At 36.3% G+C, this 26,678-nt stretch overlaps 1 long non-coding RNA gene across 1 annotated transcript; it reads right to left on the bottom strand.

Moving 5' to 3' along the window:
• Nucleotides 1-14,295: 14,295 nt before the first annotated feature.
• LOC106016865 (uncharacterized) lies at nucleotides 14,296-26,249 on the bottom strand. The gene is made up of 4 exons (XR_001189884.4): nucleotides 26,114-26,249; nucleotides 15,331-15,409; nucleotides 14,561-14,619; nucleotides 14,296-14,426 (listed from the first exon to the last, which is right to left on the bottom strand). It is a non-coding gene; the product is annotated as an uncharacterized lncRNA (long non-coding RNA).
• Nucleotides 26,250-26,678: the final 429 nt, after the last annotated feature.

Raw genomic sequence — 26,678 nt, 5'->3', positions numbered from 1 at the left:
TGTTTTTTACAGTAATTAAAATAACAGTGACCTTTTAGCATAATATAGCATATTATTGTACTCTAGAGAGAACTAAGCACGTCTTTTGGAGCACTATTATTTCATACTCTCTCCTTTATATCAGCTTGTTGACAGGTATAATGGAGGAGTGGAATTTAGCTAAGTCCCCCTTTTCAACCCTAAATCTTCTACACATTTCGTCCTCTTGTGACACAAACAGCATAATGGTTCCTTCCCAAAAGCTTCATAGCTGGTAATACTGACACCTTGCTGAGAGCAGGCAGCAAGTATCTTTCTAGTGATCTAAATTGACATTCTTCTTTTGCAGCTCTCTGTACTATACATCTTCTTGATAGAAAACTACCATATGAAGTGCTTCTGAGGTAAAGAAATTCACTTCAGAGGTTTGGAAGATTTTTTTTTTCCTATTTTTCCTTAAATTCACGGCTCTCAAAAACACTGACAGTTTTGATGGAAGACGTTGCTGCCAGCAAGAAAACAGATGCAAAATTGAGGAAAATGTGTGAAATGTTGAGAAGAGTAAATCAGCACTTCAGCATCAGAGTCAGTATTTCATTATTCAGATGCAGTAGGCTGAGCAAAAAAGATGAAATGTGTCAAAAGTAAGAAAGAGGTTAGTGTTGAAGTTCACTGAGAAGCCTCAGCATCTGAGACTCCTGCTCTGTAGTATTTATAATTACTCTGCAAAATCCCTGTGCTTCTCTGACTCATTTTATTTTCAGTCAACATACCTAAGCATATTACTGCAGTATTTTAGGTTCACTTCACTGTAATATCACTGAACTCAATTGAAATTCACCAGTGTAAAGCTAAAGCTACACTGCAATGAATCAATCCCAACAAAACCACTTACTTAAAAGTACATAAAAGATAATACTGAAAGAATGTAAGAATGTACCATGTATGGGAAAGTTCAAGGAAATTAAATTCCCTTTTGAAAATAAATAAATAAATAAATAAATAAATAAATAAAAATCTACAATACCTAAACTGCAGCAGGATTGGATTTACTGCCTATAAATTAGATCTCATAGGGCTGAGTGTGAATACAGATGTATGATTATCAGTTTTTGGGGGGAGGACATGTATTCCTGCATTTATTCCTGTTCACATTTTTAAAGTAATAGCATTATCATTAGTCTCACCTCTTGACATAAATGATCTGCGTAAGACCAAATAGCAGCTAACCTGAGGACCAAACTGCTAACAACAATACCACGCTGCACCGCAAGCTGAAGTCAAGCCCTAATTCTGGGATACATCATTGCTTCCAGAACTCGCCACCACCACAATCACACCATACCAAAGATAAGGTTAATTTAAATCTAATTTATTTTAATCTAATATTCTTCACTTTACTGTTTCCAGAAAATAATTCTTCAGAGGCAATAAATCACACAGTAAACTACACTCTACCAGATCAATTATGTCATCACTTCGTACCCAAAAACGTGACCTTAGGTGTTTGGCGTTTTGTTTCATGCAACTCAGTTTTAAAGACCACTGTACCTTATGAAGAAGGAAGTTCATTTTATTTCATGAGGGTGGAGAGAAAGTTACTTCAAAATCCTTCATGAGTTCACCTCAGTTTTTCTAAGCGTTTTCTGGAATGCAAACATAATTTCTTTCTACAGTAGTCACAAAGCATTTCTTTTTAATCTTTTCAAATTATTTTGTTACTACATCCTGTCCAAATCAGCTTTTGATGTCCAGGTCCACCATCAGTTTTAAAAAACTGCGATTATACATAGTTTAAAACAAAATTGGTTTAGTAACAAACTTAAAGTTTTCTAACATGCCAGTTAGTAATTACTACTAATTAGTTATCTACCTATCCAACAGCCTTAACCTTTCTTACACTCTGCACACCACTCACAGAAACACCTCAATCAGCTGAGTCTGTCCTACATTTTCAACAATAGCCTTAGCCTCAAATTTGGCAATTTGGTTTTACAGACCTGCTCAGAAAATTTTCAGAAATAGGCATCAGTATCCATCCTCAGATAAGAAGCAGACCCAGAAAAAAACGTGACGCCCATTGTGCCTTGCTACTTCCGTTTTCTATGATCAAGAAGAACAAAAAGATGATGAGGAGCTAGCCTGCAAAGACCCTGATACTTAGAAAACGTAATAGTCATTAAGGACTGATTTCCTTAAATAAAGCTTCTCCTTAGTGTCAACTATCGTTATCTGTAATTTGTATTCAGCATTCCCATGTTTTGCTTTTTATTAAAACAAAATATTGAAGAAAAAAACCTGTACTATCATTTTTGAATGATGTCTTCTCTAGGCCTTAGTGGCAAGTCTTCACTAATCAATAAATTTCATCTATAAAACTAAATGCATTGCCAAGTATCTGTCAAATGAAGAGTTCTGGCAACAACTAGAATACACATTTTGAAATCTCTTTTAACTGCTTTTCCTTCCCAAACAAGCTTTGGTTACTCTGAAAGATTTTCAGCCTGATTGTAATCTCTCAATCTCACAAGGGAACATACTGCCCATTTTTTTGTGAATTAATATTTTATAGTTTATATTGTGAAAATAGTAATCTGTTTTCCAATCCTCACTCTAAATGAGTAAGGAACATTTATCATTTACAAGAACAATAGTTTTTATTCAGATTGTGCAGGAGAGAAAAACAGCTATTCTAAAATAAGCAAATGACTACTGCATAGAGGAAGGGAAGATGAACGCAGGTTTACAAGAAATACAAAAAAGAAATTTCTACTTTTTATTTTTCTTTTTCCCTTGATCAATTTCTTTTTTTCAAAGTGCTTTTTTAATAATGAGACAAGACAATGTACTTGGTTCTGTCAAACCCAATGTTGTTTGCAAAAATAACAACTTGCTACACAAAAACACACATTTCAACAGATAGCCAAGCAGATACATCTTTCAAACAGGACAGACAGTCCTGAAGTTTTGTACCGTATTTTGGAAAGCAGCTTTATTCCCTGTAAATCAGAGATACTAAAGTTCACATTAAAACTCGACCTCATGTCCTTAGCAGATGAAAGAAGCAAGTTTCTGGAAAGAAAAAAAATAAATAAATAAATCCAGGCTGGAAGGCTTTAACAGAAGTGGTAACAACTAAGAAGACTTTAGAAAACCTTGATACACAGAATAAATCATTTTCTATTCAAAGCCTTTCCACTGTCGAGGAGTTCCAGATGACGCCCCTTATTTCACCTGCAGCTCTTGCAAGTGCAGCAGAACAAGGCTATGTGCTTTCACAGGCGGACTTGCCTCCCAGAGCTCCCTACCAGGGAAGAAAACGCCTCCCTTCCTCCTGACCCTCTGTGCAGCTCTCCCACTGCTTTTTTTTTGCAAGGTTTCATCACAAGAGAAGGCAGACTACCACCCCGCACTCCATCTTTGGCAGCTCTTGGGGGGTGTTTGTGAATTTACACAGGAGGCCGCTTAAAGGCCGGCAGTTTACTTGGTTAGTGTTACCATTCTAAAGAAGTGGTGCAACAGCTTTCAGAGACAATATTGCCTTCTGCCAAAACCAAAGGCACTTCTCATTCAAGCAAGGCAGTATTTGACATGACCCCTTTTAAACCCAGGGAAGGTGTCTCACCCTCCTGTCCCACCTCAGGCCCCACTGTGCGTCAGTATCGAACCAGACACGAGGAGCAGCTGCAGGGCTGTACACCAGCTGAGACAGGGTGGCTGCTCCTCCAGGCCAAGGAGGAACAGGGCAGGGTTGGGGACAACAGCAAGCTCTTCTTTGCATATGCAGAGTGCCCAGCTGCCTTCCCCTGATAGCCACTTCTGATGGCCCCAGCTCATGACACCATATTTCTCACTAATCGGAGCAGATTCCCATGAATTCCAACTGCAGTTATGCATTGCCATGCTGACGGACTGGCTTTGAACCTAGTCCTGTGTAATACAAGATGCTTGCACAAAAGTACTTCTAGCAGTAGATATGAAACAACCATGAAGCCATCTCAAAGTTTTTATGCCACTTTAGTTATACATGTGATCTCTAAGGCCAAATTTGAAGATTTATTAAAATATGCAAAGCTTCAGGGGTCAGTAGCACTGGCCTAAACTAATACCAGCACACATGTTCGCAGGGAACATGGGTGAGTTAAGGACTATTTCCCTTGGATCAGCAGTTCTGAAAGCTGTTCTACAAAGGGTCTATCACTAGACTTTCATACAGATGTTGACAAATTTGCCCTATACTTCAGCTTATTCTTAGAATGATTTTTTTGTAATATATCACCAAGTTAAATATTGTATGGAAAGCTACAGTGTGCTTTGATTGCCTACAGATACTGCAAATAATTTAACAAGCACCCTCATGGCATTTCTTGCTGTAAGCAAAACATTTATTTTCTTCTGGTTAAAAGAAATGTTTATTATTATTATTATTTTATTTGTAAAAACATTTAGGAAATTACTAAAAGGAATGCTTCTAGTACAATCTTTTATGAAACAAGCAATGTAACAAATTTTGCTCCAGGTCTCATTCTATTAAAATCAAATCACACTTGGCCACCATGGACTGCAAGTTCTAATAAATATTAAAAAAAAATCTTCTGAGATTTTGACTATTACAAAAGTCTTCAATGGGCAAAATTCACTACACAGAAATATGTAAAAGATTCCAACCACACTATGCTGTCTTAATACTTAATTAATTTTTTTGTTCTAATTAACAGCTACTGAGTACCCTATTTATGATTCTTTTCTTTCATCTGGTAACATCTCTCTCCCTAAATACAGCATCAAAACCCAATTTGGAATACCAGGTTTCAGAACACTTCGATAAAATATGTTATAAGCTAGATTTTGCCCAATATAATACCCGAAAAGCCACAGTTTCACAGTGAAATAACCCATTTTGTAAAGAGCTTTTATTCTCTGAAGCTCTACAGGATCAGCATTCCATACAGGGTCAAAAGAGCAGTTTAGGTACACAAACTGGAATACACAGAACCCTGTTATGGGACAATGCACAGTACCCCGGGAAGGTGGTAGTCTTTTTTTTTCTTTTTGTTTCTTTTTTCCTTCTTCTTTTTATTGGAGAAAATAAATTAAATATATAAAATAAAATTAAACTATTTTTGGAAACATTGCTTTCCACACAGGCCTGCCTTTTTAAAAATACACATTCATAGTTCTGGGAACATTGTTACTGAAAGCCAGTGTTGTTCCAGAGGTGTAGATTAGGAAATACATTCAACTGACAGGAACTATTTACAACTAAAGCCACGTCCTGATGGCAAATGTACTAATGTAAATCTGTGATAATGACAATGATTTATGTGGCTTGCATTTGTTCTCATTATTTTCACCTTAAAAATATATTTTGTTTTCATTTGCATTTATTTGCATCTGTTTACATGTCCTTTATTGCCAATTGATATCTTTCTTCATGGGTCCAGACTGTTTTCTAGAGCAAGGGAATGGTCTTGTCTTAGAAAAGTAGTTTCCAGTGACCCTCACTGGTGCAGCATATGTACATTAAAGGTAAGAGAGTACAAGTAAATAAATTCAGTTGCTTTGGTGCTATCTTTGTGGAAGGACAGCAGAACAGCAATGTTCTCATTGCAGTCCAAGTGAATGACCAATAATTTTGCCGTTAGTAGCAGAATAAAACACAAACAAGGACTTTTACTGTAGCTCCCATGCTATTTGTGGCTGAGATGCACCTGAAAAGTTGGCAATTAGTAAGAAAGTGTGCTCTTCAAAAGGCTCTTAAAATACCATTACATCTGTGTTTACTTAGCATTTTCTCTAACTCCCTTATTGGAAAACAAGCAGCAGTAGTTTCAGAAAAGGTAGTGAGATAACAAATAGCTATTTGCCATTTTTATGCAACTAGAAGGAATAGCTGAATTTCAGAATGCCCAACTTAAATATGGACAAACCTGGAGAGATGCATTACAGGTTCAACCACAAAATACATTTCCAGAATTTATTCATTACCCCATTTATTCCAAATAGAGATATTAACTGCCAACTGCATAGTCTATGACATTTGAATTACTTCAAAATGTTGAGACTCTGTAAGAACTGAGAGATTTCAATGCCCTGCTCTGCGTAGTTCACTACAGTGATGCAGAAGCAATAGATTTAAGCCTGCACAATTTCAAAAAAGCATGCACAGACTCAGCCATACAACTCCTACTGATCTAAAACCATAAAGTTACCTAGAAGTATTCAAAAATGCAGGACTATAACTTCAGACCAAAGCAGAGTAATCCTGTTTTCAAAGTTCCCTGATAACAGCTGCAGTCTTTTGAATTTGCCTTGAGTTTCAGTTTGAAGATCTACAAAAAGATAGATATCTCTAAAGGACGCTTCTCAAGAAATGTCAAATGTAAACAGACTTTGAAGGAGTTAAACAACTGTTTCCAAAGCAGCAATGATCAATTTTAAGCTCATTTCTTGATTTAGTTTGATTTAACAACCAAGAAAGGAGACCTCAACACAAAGCAATAACATGCAGTGATGTGGTAGGTTGCAGTGTGATTAGATATCGCTGGGTACCAACATTAATTCTGGGGTAATGTATGCACATACAGTACTTTGCAGCTGACTTCATTGTAATATGTACAAAGCGTACGTTCTGACAGCTGTGTGTCATAACAGGATCCCATCTCTGTTTGACATGATTGATGTGCAACCCTCAAGGCTGCTATCTTTCACCACAAACAGGTATTATACAGGTAGTTAGCATGAAAGAGGTATCTTCTGTTAGAGGGAACCAAAGGGAGAAAAACAATAAACTCAAAAGAGTTGTTTTTATTTAAAAAGCAGCAGGAAAGAGAAAAATAGTTCTTTAAAGAAGAACTTTTCATCTCACACTGTAGGCTTAGAAGATAAAAATGCTTCCCAATTTTCATATATGAATATCTAAATTCAATCTACAGACAGAAATTGAAACAGGAGTGGCCTGGTTTCCAAATATACAAAACACTTTCAATTCTTATGATCTCTCTTATTTTTTATATCATGCTGGCTTTTAAGGTATCTCTGTATTGCATATTGCAAGCTCATGCAGCTTTGTTGTGTCCAATGTCCAAACTAGCCAAATGTGAACCAGCTGCAGGCAGCATGCTGGCTAAACAACAGCTGCCATACATGAAATCCTCGATGGGGCTCAGGGCTCTAGTAACTGCACAGAGAAATGAATTGTCGCATTCAGGTGAGCTAGCTCACAACATTCAGAAGGTGCCCTATATAGTCAAGTACACTGCTCAAGTGCCTCATTGCTCTGAAAAATGAGAGTGTAACATTTAAATTATGGGCTTAGATGGGAAAATGCAGGAATCTACGATAGAAAATTGTTGTCCTCAAATGCAGCTTAATGTGAAACAATGGCTATTTAACAACTAAGTGAATAGGTAATATTGATTTTTTTTTTTTTTTACATAAAGGCAGTATCTGTGACTATACAGTTATTCATGTGGGAAGGGAGTTATGGGACGGTGCCTTTAGCATAGCAGGTCCTGGATCAAAAGTATCACCACAGATGAATCCAGGACTAGATACAAGGATGATTCTGACTAAAGGTGGGATAATCATAGTACTATAAAAATACAGCATCTACATCTAGTATTTCCTCTGAGCACACAGCTACCTGATACCTGAAACTCATTACAACATGATGTCCTACCTACTTTTGAAAAGAAAGAATGTCTAGGGAAATTAGGAGATCCTGTAGCCTAAACAGAATGACTGTTGTTCCCACTTCTCTTCTGTCCAGTGATCAACTCTCTATATAAGTGGAAGATGCTAAGGTGAAATCCCTGTCCAGGGGTAGCAGGTACCCCAAAGGAAAAGTAAGTTTGAAACACCTTCATCTTTTGTCCAAAAGGATTCATTTCCTAGTGAGACATGTAATTACAAAGGTGTTGCAACTACAGTGCAAAGGTAAGAGCAAATATTAGGGGACGCATTTTAAGTACACTTACGAAATCCAATTCAGAAGAACTAATGAGCATTTGCTTCATCAATCCCAATAATACTTAAGTGTGAGATATGCACAGCAACTTTAGCACTGTCAGAGTAGAGATATCATTAAGATGGTCCTAAAATGCAGCTTTCAACACTGGAATACATTCATTTAGAAAAATGATTTATTAACAGCCATATTCAAGCCATCCAGTGGGTTAGGCTGAATACAAACTGACTCAGAATGAGCAATGGCCATAGCAGAAATAGAGAAATACAGTATAATTTTAAAGGGAACTATAGACTTTTTTTCTGATTTTCCCACTTGAAGCAGCTGTACGCAATCTTAAATGTTTCCCAAGTGCCCCAAAACCATTACATTCTGCTAACAGGTTGACACCCATGAGCACTGCTGGAACTACTCTCCTTCATCCCTCATTATTCCCACTTATAACTATAATCTACCAACCACAAGTACATGTTCTGTAGGATAATTACTTCACCATAACTTCACAATTAACTGTGGCCACACCGGAATGCATGGATCTAATCCTAACAGAAGTCAGAAAATAAAACCCCCAGAGTGTGTTTCGAGGATCACCTGGAAATTTCTTATGCTTTGGACTCTTATTAAGGAATCATGACTGGACTGCTGTCATTCACATCACCGCAGAAAAAAAAGTTTAAAGACCCTCTGAAAATTTATTTGCCTGCCTATATTCAGCACTGCCATTGCTAGTGACCTATGAAATGAAAATATCCATCTCTAACAGTTAGTACCTTTTTTTTCCCTGAATGAAAAAAAAAAAAAAATGTGTATCTGTCAGCTTCAGAGCTGAGCCTCAGAAAATCAAGAGAATTAGACAATTAAGTTCATTATTGATTGACAAGTCAACAATATTTCCATATTGTTAAGCTATCTCAAAATAAAGAAATAAGAAAACCTTGGGTTTTCTTATTTCTTTTCTTGGGTTCAAAGTATGGGTTGCTTAAAAAGAGCTTAAAATGCACCACACGATGACTGCTATGAAATGAAAATGATTGTGTAATTAATCAGAAGTGCTGCTATAGAATGATCATTGCAAATAGGAAGTAAAAGCTTCCCACCTTAAAAAAGTAATTGACAGAAAATCATCTCATTTCCAAAGTAAAGAACATTGTTTGTGCATGTATTATTTCAAACCAGACAGACATCAATTCCCAATTCATTGTCTTCCACGGAAAATTAAAGCTTGTCAAGCTGGTTTAGTCCAGATGACTAAAAAAATCTCCTTGCAAGCAGATTTTCAAGAAGAGTAAAAAACACCAACTTTTTTTTTTAAAAGTACAGTGATCTAAGTGTAAGGGTCCAGACCAATATTACACCGAGTATTTTGCAAGAACCCCAGTGTGCCGATGAAAATCTTCTGCTCCACTGCCTGAGTTTGGTGTCTCAGTGAGTGCCTCAGTGCTGCCCCAACTGCACAACGGTTCCCAGGCCAAAGAAGCTTACAGCAAGCCAGGGCACTCTGCTCACGCAGCTGCTCTCTGAGGTACCCATCAGGTCCTCTGTCACCAGCTGCTCTTCCCAACATCATTAGTTACCACGTATTATTCCTGTTCTCAACAAAGTAATTATGGCTCATCTTAGTCATCAAGCATTGATCCACAAGGGGGGGTGGTCAACTCTCTGTCAACAAGACAACTAGCTTCTTGACAATGATGTCAAGAAAATTAACTAAATAAATATGCATCTCATCAAAAGATGAGATGTTCTCAAGCAGGGCAAATATAGTCAATTGCAGAACATGCATCGAGATCACTACACATTAGCAAAGTCAGCCCTGGTTATTATGGCATTTCAGTATTCTTCACACAATGTGAAAAACACCAAGTACAATTTTTTTAAATTAAATCTTCCAAGCTCATAAAAATAAAATAAAATAATACTGCTGAAGCAAAAAGCAGACATATTTTTCAGCTGACAAATGACTGATTATTATTAGACGTTTTGTACCAGATCTGTAACATAAAATCTCCCCTTTGAGAAATTCTACGGACCTTTCCCAACAATTCTGAGGCACGTTTATGGACAGTATACGGCTTTTCAAAGAAATTGAACCTCAGAATTTTGTTTCTATGACAAGAAATAAGATTTCAACTCTCTGTTTAGGTTCAGGAGACATACTGAAGGTCAATACAGTCTGCATATTTAGACCTCTAGTAGGCAGAAGGTGAAAAGGCAAGTAAATCATCTTAAAAATACAAGAGCCCAGCCATAAAAATCTATTGTTTATCCTTTACAGTGATGATATTTTACTTTCCAAATAAAAATCCCAGTTGTCCAATGAACAGAATTATTGAAGTAACTCTACCACACTATTTTAATTTCAGGTATTTGAAAAAAATGATACCATAAAATGATCTGAAGTATTGTTGTCGCATAAATCTCAAAGCACTTTCCGTGTTCTTAATGTTCAAGTCTAAAATTGTTTCATTCTTTAGCTGACAGTGCACACTGTAAAAGTTGCAGTTTATCACTTCTCTTTCATTCTTTTCCAGCAGTTACATTACCACATCCTCTTTTATTACTATTGCAGGATGTCACTATATAAGTGACATCATAAGGGAAGAACAAGGATTTGCCAGTAATAGTTGGAACTGCTCTGCAGTGCTACAGAGCTCTACATTTCAGAGAAAAGGAGACAAGCTGACATTTTAGCATGCTGAACATGTGCACTATCAAATCTATTGCCTGTCACCACAGTCCCTTGGATGGGATAAATTATATTCCACAGTTGGGTAATACAAAGGTACTTCTGTTGCCATATGCTGTGCGCCAAAGACCTCATGCCATGACTGGGCGCGTTATAGATCATGCTTTCCTATGTGATGCCCATTTTCTCCCTTATCTATGAGGGACAAACCTTGTCTCCTTTAAGATTTTAATCTACCCAAAAGAAAACAATGCCTCCAACAAGCTGGAAATGCAATTCTGCTTAAACAAAGCTTAGAGAGAGACAGACAGACAGACGGATGAAGAGACAGAAAAAGCCCAATGTTTTTTCAAATTTTGAAAATGACTAGCAATGTCCTGTTATACATTCAGAATTCACTACATATCAATCTCATGGGAATTCCAGCCCCAGCTCTAAATAAATAAGTCAGAAATAAATGGAGTCAAGAACCTTGTGATCAACTTCACACATTTTCTATACCAGAAGCTCTGCAGTATTTTTGAGTTTCCTTGGTTGGTTGATTTCATTGGCAGCAGCTCACACATAAAGAAAAGAAATATCATGAGAGTAGAAAGAAAATAGGTAGAGCCCTCTAGAGCATGTTTAAGAGATTTTGCTTGTCTGTTCAATTTATTACTAGATTTCATTATTTAGCAGAAGTAAATTGAAGTGGTTGATAATATGCCACAAATGATTTCACCCATCAGCATCCAGCTCAGTTCAGGAACAATCCAAAGCGACTGTTGCAGCACTAGTGCTTATCACTGGAGAGAAGGAAGGCCGGTTCTAAGTCCTTCCCAAGGTAAGGAAATGACCACATCACGTGTCACCTGAGTGAACACACAGGCTTCATCTCACAGAGCATAAATAAAGGGAAGTACATGTTGTGCATTACTAGAAGTACCTAACACCTCACAGGAGGAACACTTCAGAAGGTGCTTGGCTTAGACGATGAATGCACATACAAACATTTCTCATATTCTAAGAGATTCAAATAAAATACATTCCCTAACGTATGCCACGACAGGGTACATATGCTATGTGCAGCCATATGTACTAATAGCTCATTTGCTTCAGTAATTTTGTTTAAACTCTGGGAAGCAAGAAATTTAGAAAGGGCAATGTAAGTTTTGCATAACAATGGCCTCTGCAATGCAAAGACTTGCTATACAAAAACATCTGGGGTTAATGAACAACAACAAAAAAAAAACAAAACAAAACAAAAAAATCTTTATTACCAATTTGTTCAGGTATAGAGAGTCTTTGTTACATTAATTTCTCTTAATCCATACACCAAGAAAGAGATTGAGATATACTTCCAAAGAATCTTGCAGCAGTGCGAACCCCAGCCCACACCTGAGGCTTCAGATACACTGTTGGCAGACTGTGGAGTCAAGCAATACACACACTACCTGCCAAAGGCAAGCTGCCCTGATAGAATGCCAACTCCCATGGTAATCTTCTTCTCTTACCTTCTTAAACAATGAATCCAGGTATTTGTCATGCCAGTAGACAGTCGTAAGCTTCACCCCAATTTCAAGGTTACTAGAACATAGACCTTTTGATTTAAGGCCCTTTGCCTTCAGCTAAAATAGAGCTTACTCTAATTATCTTCATTATAACATCCATAATTTTGGGCTCCCGTGGGCACTAAGGGTGTAACAAGGATGGCATAAATTTTTATATCCACTGACCTCTAAATTAGCACAAGCTTATTTCAGTAGAAGAGGGTACAAAGTAAAAGAAAGTCCTTGCTTTCTGCATCCTTCACAAATGTGTGAGAGAAACTTTGTGGGTAGGTATGTGATTCCATGTCATCTGCATGTCTGTTTCTCAGTGATACAGACAGCTTATGGACCAGATGCTGCATGAGTTCAGGCTGTTTTCTGCACTTCATGGCCACACTGCCATAAAATGCAGAAAGGTTTATGGCTACATTGAAAAACATTCTCACATCAAATAATTCAATTGTAATAGCTCCTGGACACCACCTCTCTCTGTAAACTGTACAGGAGTTACTCATAATACAGCCAGAGGGACTGAAAGCATCAGCTGGTCATTTACTGTAAGAAAACACTGTGAAACCTTCCTTAGCTTTGGGGGTCTTCATTTACCCTAGGGTTCCCAAGACAAGAGAAATGTAAGAACGGAAAAAGTGATCAGGGTGGGGAAATTATTATTGCTTCTTTTCAGCTGTAAGAAATTTCACTGAAAAGCTAAACATTGTCCCTAAATGCAGTCTTTTCTAATAAACACACCCTCTGTTGTAGAGATTCAGTTACCATAGTGAAATAATGAAAAAATGGACACAGCAGCATGTGGGCAGTGGGCTGCTATTTACTATTTTGTTGTTACATTCTTAAGTTATTTATCACAAAATAAGATGAACGAAACCATTGCCTCTTTGTGCAAGGTGTGACACAAATCCAATAGCCCCTTTTTGAAAAACAAAACAGTAGAAGGTGCAAGCAGATAAAGCATTAAAAGAGAAGTAAATGTAATAGCAATATGGAGAATATCTGAGAAAAAAAAAGTTTGTGTTCGGTAAACATTTTACCTAGGACAGACTAACATATATGATTCAGATATTTAATATGAATATTTACTATCTAGAACCTGGCCAGAGGTTATTACATTTATTTCACGTATTCCGCCAAAACCTGACAGACCACCTACTCTTAAGAAAATACTATGAGTGAAATCTGATAGGATTTGTTACTTCTGTATTTCTCTTTTTCATTTTAGCATGCCCTGCTAGTCGGCAATTACTTCCTACTGTACAATCTATTAAATATTCATGTGAGATATTATTTGCATAGAGCAGCTTTTCTCTGATAAAAATATGCTATTCATTCACTGCTTAGATGATTGACCTAAGGTCCCAACTTTAAACACACAGTTATATTGATTGTGAAAATACACTTGGAAAATTATGTAGTTTATATGCATGCATTACTTACACTGAGTCATCCTGAAGCTTATAATTTAAGCCTCAGTGTTTCAGGTAAAATAAAATTGCTTCAGTAAGACTGCTTTGATTTCAGCTTTGCTCCAAGCTTTGCCAGGCAAGCAGAAAATCTTCATCGTATGAAAGATCTTGTTCATATAGAATGTATAGTCGTGCATTGATAAAATCGTATGCATGCAAACCATACCAAGCCTTTGTCCAAAGACTGTTTTACCAAACCTTTTTTTATCTTATGTAAATAAGCCTATATCTTATATTAATGAAAGCTCATCATAAATGAACAATGAATTTAGATTTCCAAAGTACTGCTGTGACTATTGCATTATACATAGCATAGAGAAGACAAAGAAAACTAAAGAGCTTCCTTCAAACAGGAATAAAATCCCCAAACTAAACCAAAAGAACCCTAAGGTACAACAGGAAGATAAGTTAACAGGATTTACACTAAAAAGAAATTTACTTCTTATGAGTGTGTCCCCTTGAGGAAGAAAAATTGAAATACCCCCAATTTTTAAAACCTTATCTGCATTTCATTTTTCTGCCCTTCCCACTACACTGGAACAGTTTAAGAGCACAAACATTAATAAAAAGGGGAGGGGGAGGGGGAGTGGGGAAGGGGGAAGTAGACATTCTTTGATTTCCTTTCTCTTCTGTCTGGATTTTGCTACCTTCTTACCTCCAGTCAGCTGATAATCCTTCCTAGGTCCTCTCCACCTCCTCTGTCTCTTGTCTCCTTGCTCTCTCTCAAGTCCCTTCTGTTTTCTCCCCATCTCTGTCATGGTCTCTTTTGGAAGACATCATCTCTATTATGGTATTTCACCATAAAAAAAATCAGAATAATGAGGCAAATTACAGTTCAACTGCTAGAGGAATGAGATTATCTTGGCGGTGTAGCTCACTATGACAGGAAATCCATGTCGCAACGAAGCCTGCTCACCTTTTAAGTCTCACTGCTCAAGGTAGATCTTGGGTTGTCTACAAGCCTTCCTTTGCTGCCTGCGTGCAGATAAACTGCAATCACTCTGCAATGCCATTTCATTTCAGGATTTACAGGTCATTCTACTGCAGATGTAATCAAAATGCTGAGCTAAACCATGTGTTTGAAGAACAGACTCCCTTCTAAAACTTTGGAATAGGCCTAATATACTGGGCATGTCTGTCCAGAATAAAAAGTCAGGAATATGGTGTTCTCCTAAATCATAAATCCAGGGGAAAAAAAAAAAAAAAAAAAGTTCTCTGAAGAGATATAAAGCTAATATTTGGGGTATGCAATATTCCACATGCTAGCCTGATGAGTTCTATATTTTACCTGATGTTCTCATTTAGTTCTGTACAGACAGTAAAAACGTTAACCTCCCTGGAAACACTGGCAAATTCCTGCTGAGTTCTGTTACCTGAGAAACTCACCCACGGTACTGCAGGGTTATGGAGGTTGCCTGGCTTACTTTTCTTTCATTTATCAACTGAAAAGTTTTTGTTTTGTTTTGTTTTGGCTAACAATGATGTTCAGCTGCAGATACTAAGTAGTTCTTTTTTTCCATTCCAAAATCCAACTCTTCCGTGTTCCTATATGTGCATATGCCCTTACTTTCCTTAACCTCTTTCAATTACTCTGTTTCAGTAAAAAGATGAAAAATCCAGGGAACATATAATCAAATTGCAATTTATAAAACCAAGTGATAAAGAATTGCCATCATTTGTACTCACAGTGACATGGTGGAGAGCCAAGCACAATCAGCTGTACTGGAAAACAGATGCAGAGTCTCTTATGGGACTGTATAATATACTGAAAGTAAGAATAACAGGTAAGATCTTCTCTCCATTGATGTACTACAGCATATGCATTAAATGCTTTCAATATTAGCTTTTAAATTTTGTTCTAAGACATTCTTACTTCTTAAAAAGAGAGGACAGGGAATTCTAGCAGCATTTATTTTCAGTTTTCAGAATGATAAGTACAATTATAAAAAAAAAAAAGTGACCACATACAGGGGATACAGGCGACAACATAGTGTGAGACCCCACTGAAGATACATGATCTGCATGCTACTATTTTTCTGTTATTTCTTTATATATCATCATGAAGAAACATATCGTGTCTCAAAGAGGAAAGTCTACCTAGTTTTACTAAATCTGTAGCACTAGGCAAGACACAAGTTCCTTATGTGGTACCTCAGCCATCTGCAGATTTAGACTCACATATCTTGTTTCACAGTATATTTATTTAGACTAATTTCTAGTATATTAACTTTGGTATCCCAAGATAGCAAAGTATATATTTCAGTTAATACTCCCCTAATGAATAAGATTCTTCTCAGTGTGGAAAAAGTCTTCTTAACCTGTCCCATAAAATGGGTACCACATTTTCAAGATATGAAGTATGCTATACAAACAAATGAATTTTTATTATACCTTTGTATTTTTCCCCAACATCCAGAACTAGTCAACAGTGAAACCAATCTTCTGCTACTTTTTCTATAGATTTTTACTTTCAGCCGTAAAAAGCTCTTTTCGTTTATTACATTGTTTATTAAATGATTCAGTAGAAATGTTTCCTGATTGTGGTCATTCAAGAGAACACTAAACTACATTAGAACTGGAATACTCTTTCTAAAATGCTCCCAAGTTGATCTGAGGCTTTTTCCCTCACATTTTTATCCAAGCACATTTTATAGCAAGATTGGATGTTTACTACATTGTTCTTGCAATATAGGGAAATACCCATACAATTTTCCAGAAATAAATCTGTAAGAACAATCCACATCTCATGCCAGTGAAAATCGAGAATAATTCCATTAATAATTCTGAAATTATCTCAATGTAAATAATAATTAAGTAAAAGAAAACAAAGACCCTTTTGTCTCCAAGGTCTATTGCTATACAAATAATTAATTAGTTCAGCTTGTGTGCTATGGGCCTGCCTGTCTGACCACTGAGCAATTAAATAAAGTAATTCTAGGAGCTGTAAGTGGTTGCTTCTGGAAAACATACTCTCCTTCAAACCAAAAATATTTCTTAGCAATTCACTTTTTACATCATTATAACCTAATCAGTTGTATGTAGACTTTTTGGCATCACATCTTGCATTGTTATAGCAATCCATAATTTAGTCTAGCACGAACAATCTTAACAACAAAGTTTGGACACATTCCAGGTAAAAGGGCAAGGGACAATTTCTACCAGACACATTAAACATGCATTCTATCACTAGTTAATATTTCAAGTAAGGGATACACATATATTGAGAGATTACGGTTTTCCTTGGAGACAACTCATAGGCACTATAATCATTAGCTAAATGCCCACCAACTGCATTAGGGAATAAATCACCATTTTGATTTCCCCAAAAAGAATAAAAATCACAAAAACAGGAATAAAGAATTCTTATTTATGGCCTGCTAAGAAAACAAACTGAAATTGTAATATAAAAGTTAGCAGCAGACAAAAAGAAAACATGACAACACATTATGTCATCAGGTATTTGGAGCCCTACCCAAAAACTGTCTTTGGTGTGAGATGAGAAAACTCTACTAATAATAGTTGTTGGAAAGTTACAGAAAAAAAAATAAATATAATGCAAACACCTGAAGGCTCCTCTAACCTTTGCTGGGGATTCAGCAAGGCAGAGATGACTCAAAGCTATCATCAGAACATCCTGTTGAACATCAGGCACACCAACACCGTAACTGAGAAACAGTTTCATGTGCAGGGGAACAGAAAGGACTGTTTTCACAATGTGTTATATTAACATAAAAAAGAAAGAAAAGGAAGTCTAAGCAGTTGAAGAGATATTAAACGTTTTCTTTAAACTTATGTCCAAAAGAATTTCTGTTTTCTACTTTAATTGAGAAATTATGGTTAGGATTAAATGTGTTTTTTTTTTTTTTTTTTTTTTTTTTGCAAACCCTATAATAAGAAACCTAAATAAATCAAGGAATTTTTTTTAATATTCCAAAAGCAGTGACATCACTGACCAATGATCAATAATACAATAGCCTATACCCCGATAATTCAGAAAAGTATGGTTACAATTTTTAAAGTTAAGATTCTATTCTGTATTACAGTTTGATGCAATTAGAATTTTAGCCACAATCCCTACAATTAGTTATATTTTAAAACATACAGATGTGTCACAGGGGAGAGAATTTTTGCCTTGGATCATCATCAAAACTGTTCTTTTAAGCAGTCTTTGATGGCAAAAATGTAAGGGGTGGCTCATGTGAGGACTACCATATTCTCACAGAGTCTGAATGAAGAGCTCACATCCACCCAAAGCGCCCTTCCAGTTAGTGTCTGGCTTGTTCAAGGAAGCCTTATCACCCTAGTAGTTGAAATATTGAATGGAAACATGAAATCACAACCAGGCCTTGCAATGCTAGTGAGAATTCCCATCTTCATGTACAGTACTTTGCAGCTGGTCTGAGATATGAAACCGAGGTAACTGTTAATCATTCTAAAAGGTTTGTTTTGCAACTACTGTTAAAGCAGGGGTTCATCAATTCTGTGCAATTAGGTTCAGAAACTACCCTCCTCGCAGGGGAGTATTTAATGCATCTAGACAAACACAGATGTTTCCCAGTAGTCCCTAAATACTCTCGTGTTCAAAGATTCACAACATTCTTCAAATCAGCTATGCTAATCTCTGCTCTCCAGTAGGTTATATCTTGCCTTCAGCAGGATCAGTTCTGTTTAGGCGTAATTGAAAATTATGGTTATCACTAATATTTTCCTCTGTCACCGAATTGATCCAGCCATTATTTCTACAAAATAAAAATAAAAATAAAGTAAATTAAAATAAAATAAAATTTCAAAGGAGCAATGCTGACTGAGAAAAAAATCTGAAAAAAGCAGTGAAGAGAGAGATATATTCATCTCCAATTGTTCCTTTTTATAACTGTTAACCAAATTTCTCCTGCTATTTAATCCCTATAGGTTGTGATTCTTTGTCTTCACTGAGGTATTCTGATAAAAAAATAAATTATAAATTCTATTCTTTTCCCTATTTTGACCTAGGGATTTTCAAAGACCCTTGAGATGTCAAGGAAGTAAAAACTTATCTATTTTTTCCTTTGGCCAGCTGAAACTCAAAATAAATTTTATGCCAACATTGAGGAGATGCCATTCTTCATCTATGCAGACTCAAAAGGATCTCCTGACACCTATTTTGTAGGTCTGATTTTTCTAATGAAAACACAATAATCAGAGTTTAAGTATAAACAGATTAAATAACTGCTCTGGCCTACATCTAAAGAGAGAGAGAGATAATATAATCAGATTCTTAGGTCAACCCTTCTTATTCAGGTTTTCCAAAAAAGTCTTTTGTGATCCAAGTAGTACATTAAATAATAGTATATTAGTTATACGTTGAAGTATACCTAGAGATTTCAGACAGAAGAGTTTACTCAAAAACATAAATTAACTGATATGATGTGGATGCAGGAGTCTGTAACCTACATACCCCATTCTATTAAAAGATCCTGTGTCCGTAGTGGGTTTTCTCCCCTTTTAATAGTTCCTTTATCTCTTTACTCACTTAACCTTGGTTTGAACAGTATAAGACAACTTTGGGAGCACAGGAGGGACTCTGCACTGAGAAGCACATCCCAGCTCATTCACCAGTGAGAGAACAGGAAAGCTAAGTAGGCACTACTACACAAGGAAAGCACAGGGGGTAGATATCACTGGAGGAGAAAGAATGGTCTGACAACAAAATTGTAATTCAGAAGTACCTCAAAGGAGAAACTGGTGAATACTGTTTGTACCTGCAATTCACAGCAAGAGGAAGTGCAAGGTTCAGCTGTAATATAAATACAGTTAAATCATTAGAGGAAGCTCACCAGGCTAATGGCAAGACCAATACAAACTGAAGTACTCCTGTCCTGTTTCATGACAGAGGCACGGTGAAAATTAACAGCAACCTGTGACACCTGGATCTGGGTGGGAGTAGAGCCTGCGACAGTACTACAAGGATATAAATTAAATGAATACCGAAAGAGGGGTAGAAATTCTGAACTGTTTAATATCAGGTACTTCCAACTTCAAGCCTATCCTCTGAATTCCCAAAAGAATGGTGTACTCGGATATAATTTTGAGTAGGTCTGAAAAGCAGGCTGTGATACTGGAAAAAACACCAGAAGGCTCATTTAATACTGGCTGCTCTAAAATAATACCTCATATAAACAAAGGAACAGCCCAGTATTGCTTGTAAGGATCACAGAATCCATCCTGATATGTTTTGGCTTGAGGCGTGTGCTTGTGGTTTAAAGCTAATCCCTTAATCACTGATGTGAAAATTGCTAGGGATACATACAAACAGGATAGATAGGATCCTCAACTCAGCATTGTCTTCTTTCATCTCAAAGAACAAGCACAGTTTGAAGAATAAACAATTAACATTTGATGTTATATACCTAATTTAATTTAGGATAACAGAGTGATATCTTTACAACACACATAATGAAAATGCAAAAAAAAAAAAAAAAGAAAAACAGAATAGGTTTTTTTTCAGCTGAACACAGAAAATAAAGTCACTATACAGAGTCTAAAGTTAGGATTTATTAAAGGAAGCTGTAGAATGAATAACATAAAGCCACTATGAAAAGGACCATAACAACTAGAGAGGAATCTGCTCCCCTGTGCTGCACCTGGGGGACAATGCTGTCAGTGGTCCCAACCAACATGGGTTCATGAGGGGTAGGTCCTGCCTAACAAATTTGATTTCCTTTTATGACAAGATCACCCATCTAGTCAATCAAGGGAAACCAGCTGATGGGATCTTTTTGGACTTCAGCAAGGCTTTTGACATGGTTTCCCATAGGATCCTGTTGGACAAAATGTCCAGCATGGAGGCTGAGGGGGGACCTCATGGCGGTCTACAACTTCCTCACAAGGGGGAGTGGAGAGGCAGGCGACCTATTCTCTGTAAACACCAGTGATGGGACCCACGGGAATGGTGTTAAGCTGAGGCAGGGGAAGTTTAGGCTGGACATCAGGAAGAGGTTCTTCACCAGGAGGGTGGTTGCACACAGGAACAGAATCCCCAGTGCAGTGGTCACTGCACCAAGCCTGTCTGAATTTAAGAAGCGATTGCACTGTGCACTAAGTCACAAGGTCTAAACTTTTGGGTAGACCTGTGCGGTGCCAGGAGTTGCACTTGATGATCCTTATGGTCCCTTCCAACTCAGGATATTCTATGACTCTGAAATAAGTTCTTTTTGTTGGGAACGGTACTCTTCAGAATTTATCTCCTGAGAAAACAAATTGTAAAATGAAACTCTCTGAAGATTTTTTTGTTTCATTCTGCTCCTTTCAAAGGGCTTTTAGACCAAGCAGCCCCAGGTTAACTAAACCGGTTCATAATTTCTGCTAGTCTGATTTCTGAATTGACTTAATTCAAGTCTTACATGTATAAGACCTATGAAATGTAAATTTAAGTTTTACAGTAACATGAGAAGTATACAGAGCCTGATTTTCAGCTGGACCTTTCTACCCTGTTTAACTGTCCTATTTACTTCAGCGGATCTGCAAACACTCTACACTTCAGAAAGCCAGGGCTATGTTATTTTAGCAATAACAGGGTTATAACTAAGCAGCAAGAAGGGAACTACGAGGAGCAGAAAAACAGTAAAAGGTAAAAAGATCAAAAAGAACACACCATGTGGAAGCCTCATACATGCAACAGCAGCAATGGCTATACTTTCTGTAAGGCATTTAATGCAAAATGAAAACCAGAGACTACTTTTTCCAGAAAAGTTATGATTAAAAAAAAATAATCTCCCAAGAGTTGCTGACTTTCCTAGTTTGTGGCAGAAAGATGTTATCTTGTTCTTTCATTAATGTAGGATAATGTTCTGGGTCACAATAATGCTATGGTGAAAGGTGTTTTTTTTTGCACAAACAGCAGTTGAATTCCTTTAGCTCTCCTTCACATATACATCAGCAAACAACAGGAAAGCACAAGATAAATCGTGTTTGAAAATCAGATGAAACCCCTTTGAGACCATGCTATTACAGTTAAAACAGTCTGACAATTCTAGAGCTTATCTGAGGGAATGACTGGTTTCATTTTATTTTCAGGTTTACTATTATCCTATATAGCTTTAATCCCTAAAACTTTGCTGGATTTCAAACTATCCAGGAAAAAAAAATAAAAAAAATCATGGAAAATTTTTCAGGAATTTTTCATGAAGCAACTTCACACTCCAAACTAAATTAGATTTAACTGAATTAAAGCCAAATTAATTTCTGAAAAGTCAGCTTGCAAGGGCAGAGAGATAGATTATCTGTTGAATACTGGCTATGTAGTAAGAAGGATGGGCTAACTTAGCTCACAGAAATTAAGGTTTACTTTTTGCTCCTCATCACAATTCTGAGCAAACCATTCTTTGGCTCAGTCTTTTTATAGTTGCTGAATAACATTGCCTCACAGGGATGTTGTGCTCACAACTGCACTAAACATAGTCACGAGTTCAGTACTCCTGAACAGTAGGTAGAAGTACATCAGATATTTACATATGAAAGACAATGAAAACACAAGTGTTCACAGGTGCACAAGGGTTACTAACATTCATAATGCTATTTGGGCATTCAGATGGAAGATCAAGACTTAAATTGTTACATGATACATATCAAAAGTAGCAAAAGGCTACTTAAAATACTAAAAAGAATGATGGCACCCTTTATTCCTTCAAACTTCTGCTCTAAAAACAACCATTCAGGTGTTATGTAGGGGAAAAGTATCTAAAAAGAATCCTGTTTTAAGAATGCCTTAAATGTATATTTCAGCTTCTCAAAATCATCCATTAGTTTTTTTCTGCTTACCCTTACGAATTCACTTACTTGTCTTCCATTGTGATTTGTTTTCTATTGTTGCATTTTCTTTAAATGCCATGGGAATTAATACTAGACATTTTCTATTAGAATGTTAAATGTGTAGGTCCTGTAAGTGCCCTTTCCAACTAAAGCTTGCTAATATGCATTTTTTCTCGTTGGTCTTTAATTGCTGGATTAATCTATGTGAACATATTTTATTTTTTTCCATTCATTGAATACAAATATTTTCAGCAGCAAAACCAAGGTTTTTCTCCCATGGACAGCTGATAGCAGATAGAGCCAGCTGCTGCTGTTTCAGGAAGGCCTGAATGTTGTGGTTATGGGAAGGAGACACTCCTAGCGTAGCAATTTCCTTTCATTTGTGCCTATTTTCCTCATGACACTTTCCATAGTATTTTTGAATTGAAACACACATTTATTCATAACAGATTTATGTCAAGGTGGAGGGTGTTTTTTCATTCATATAAAACCAATTCACTTTGATCAGATTAATTTTTCTCTATATACATAATTGAAATCTCTTCACAAGACATTTTTTATCATTACATACTGCTATGTTTTCAAATTTACTCCTTTTCTCCCTTTCTGGGTATCTGTTATTGTTAACCCTGATTCTTCAAAGTCTCTCTGAAATTAATACGAAGCTTCAATCTCTCAAATCTATTTTGGCAGCATAATTCTTTCGTCAATTTGTTTCTTTTCACTCAATAACCTCCATTCTTTTACATGGCTTTATTGACTCTTTTAAGAATATTCAGACCTTACAAAAGGTCTGAATACAAAGAGAAATATGACTCTTTAGAAAAGACGATCAACACTTAGAAGGTAACTGTAGCACACATTCAGAATTATCTTGAATAACATTTTTGCTAGTCCTTTCCCATGAATAAATAGGATAATGTCTAATCCTACATTAATGTTCACACAATTTTCCTAATATTACAAACGGGAGAAACCAGTTTTTCTTCTACACATCTGGATGCTAGCACCAATTAACTGATTTCAATTCCTCATAGCCTACATCAACTACTGCCAAGCAGTAGTAGACATTCCCGAATTCACTACCTCACTGAAACAAGGACATCTTATCATTTCCGACCATGACTTTACATAATAATAATAATAATAATAATATGCAATAAATGCTGAAGATTTTTATTTTTCATATCTTGTTTATTTTTTAAATTACATTAAAACCTGAAAAAACAATTGCTGCATTTTAGGAGACAAATTTTCACAGAAAGAGCAGTCAGGCATTGGAATGGGTTGCTCAGGTCAGTGGTAGCGTCACCGTCCCTGGGGGTGTTCAGGGAAAGATTGGACCTGGTGCTTAGAGACATGGTTTAGTGGGGTGATATTGGTAGTAGGGTGATAGTTGGATCAGATAATCTTGAAGGTCTCTTCCAACCTTAATGATTCTATCATTCAGTTGTGAAGAAGCCATCAATGAGAAAAATGGTTGACCAGATGTTAACTCTTTGCTTACATAAATTCTGTTTCAGAGTTTTACCCTTAGTAAACTTCAAGAAAAAGACTCCAATACAAGGTCAAACACACTTCCAAAAGTAATGGATTCTTGTAGTATTTCCTATACTTCTCCTAACATTTTATAAAATTTGAAAATGATTAGAAATAAAAACTAGGCAGTGCTTTACAAGCTCTATTATGTAAAATCGGCACTATGTCATATAAGCACCACTGCTGATATTACTAATGAATCCTAATATAATAAATCGATAATTTAATGTCAGAGCTAAAATGGAAATATTTGTATTTATTAATTTGTAGCTTCTGAGCATTTGTCTTTCATTTAGTTAATGTCTCCAGAGTACAGAAGCTTCCTAAACAAAACAAAATAACAACAACAGCAAAAACTTATACTCTTTTGTGAGAAAAAGGACTCTGCAGTAAGTACCTCTCTAATTTTGATTTTTTTTTGAAATTTTCAAAATTGAACTTTAAAAAATTATTCCAATACCTTCATTTTATATAATCCTTATAATTAATCTGCTGTATTTTTCTGTTACGTAAATGACTATACAAGTCTAACACAGTGTAACTATTCATCAAGAGGTATTTGTGATCTCTCGCTTTGTGTTTGGAGCCCAGTGATAGTAAAGAATTGTCTCCTAAAGAAGCTGAAGAAATAATTTCTGGAACATCTGTAAATTAGATTATTATGAATCTGCAGAACTTGATCAAAGCCACTCTGGTCTCATGAGCAATAATTTCACTGATTTCACTGCCCTTTGGATGAGGACTCAAACCCTAAGAATTGGTTTGCTCCAAATATGGCCTGGGAAATGTTCAACTTTCAACTGAGTATGGACTTTTAGAGTAACTAAGCTGTGTTCCAGTTTATTATTTAAACCTTTATTATTATCTATCTAACCTGTTTGTAAATCTAATCCAAATATAAAAATCACACTCCCATATGATGCAAGAATGATGAAGAATTAAGGCAGGTGTCCAAGATAAAACAGATAAATCAGATTATACAAGAAAACCCCAACATGGCTGTTTTTTGCAATTTATTTTGACATTCAATTAAATATTGAATAAAACTCCATACTGGGTATATATTCCTGGCTGTCAGCCTCCAGCTCTGTAAATAGCCTCTGTTAAAGCTAGCCTGAAGTATTTTCATTTAACAGATAATATGAAGAATCACTGATCCTTTAATGATCTTCTCAAAAGTTAAATTTTTCCAGGAAATGGCATTGTATATAAAAATTTGGTATGAAACTTAATATAATAGTAGATGTATTTAATTCAGAAAGACTGAATTATATGTTGAGATAACATTTGATAGTTTGAAACAATTCACCGATTTTCAGTTCTGTCTTCCTAGCACGTGTATGCAGAATTCGAGAATGGCTTCAGCTATGAAGAGCCTTTGAAGACTAATTTAAATATTTAGTGGGATGGTGATGTAATTTGTTAGCAGAAGTTTTTGTTTGCTTTCTTAATCACTTTTTAATTGCACTGCATCCCTCTCTTTGACAGATAAATCAGCACTATGGAACACAGTGAAACAAGGTATCTGAATATTATTAGTCTTCTATGAAATAAGATATTTCATTTCTATTTCCACTCAATTGCTTAGTTTCTCAAAAATCTTAGATGCTACTTAGTCAAGTTACTTGTAGAAGTATACACAGTAAGGTTAGTAAAATGAACGGGACTCTGAGCTTGCTATTTAAACAGTTCGAAACCATAGGAAGCATCCTTCATTGCTCTTAGTTAATAAGAAAATTGCAGTAGGCACTTCTGTGCGTACCAGAGTATCAAGCAGATATTCAGTTCAATATTTGCTAGCTTTGGATTATCCGTAATTTTCTCTTTTGTTGTTAGTCATTTACCAAACCCATAAAATCATCAGTGATTTTAGGTGGTAAGTATGGAATGTTTTTCATATGGAATGTTTTCATTGCTGAGTCAGTTATGGAATATTCCAAACATTCCAGTTTTAGGTTTTCTTTGCTGAGTCAGTGGCCTCAAGGCAAATATTTCTTTAATGAAAGAAATATTGATTTTCTTTAAACTGTGATTGTTTCAAATGCCTTGCTATTTTTCATATAACTTGATTTCTTTTGTCCAAAAAAAAAAGCACATGCCACTGAGAGGCCAAATCAAGATTACCAAGAGCAGTACATACCCAAATCTCTCCGTATCTATCAGTGGAGGCATGAGTGGCTCCATTCATTATAATGACATATGTTTTGCCACTTTTGAAAAGTTTCTTCTAACTCTTTAGAGAGGATATCCTCAGAAGATAACAAGGCAAATCACTGTTTGTGACATTGTTCTCAGCAGCTACCAGCTGCTTCAAGCTATGTTTATTCACCTTGTGGAGAGACACCTGGGGTACCAGGTGCAGTGTGTCTAACATCACCCAAGGGTTATCTCCTACCGAGTACACCATGGAGGCTGGTCCCATAAACATTGCCTAGCAGTGGCCTGGTATTCCTTATGTACTGCATCATTCCTAGGTCTCAAAGACAGAGTGTGTTTGTGTAGATAACAAGCAGAAGGGGATGGAGCTGAAGGTTCCAGGCAGATGAAATAGACATGGACTCAATATTGAATGTTCTATTCAGTTAGCAGAAGAGTTTTCCAGGAAAATAGGACTTTTTCCTACATACCTTTAAACTGGTAAATACTTTCCCTCTATACTAAGAATGGGGAAAATGTCCATTGTAAGAACTCTGTTTCACTGACTG

The sequence above is a fragment of the Anas platyrhynchos genome, chromosome 10 (assembly GCF_047663525.1).
Source record: "Anas platyrhynchos isolate ZD024472 breed Pekin duck chromosome 10, IASCAAS_PekinDuck_T2T, whole genome shotgun sequence".
Lineage (NCBI taxonomy): Eukaryota > Metazoa > Chordata > Aves > Anseriformes > Anatidae > Anas > Anas platyrhynchos.
Note: the sequence above shows the minus strand (reverse complement) of the source record. Positions and strands in the feature narration are given on the sequence as shown.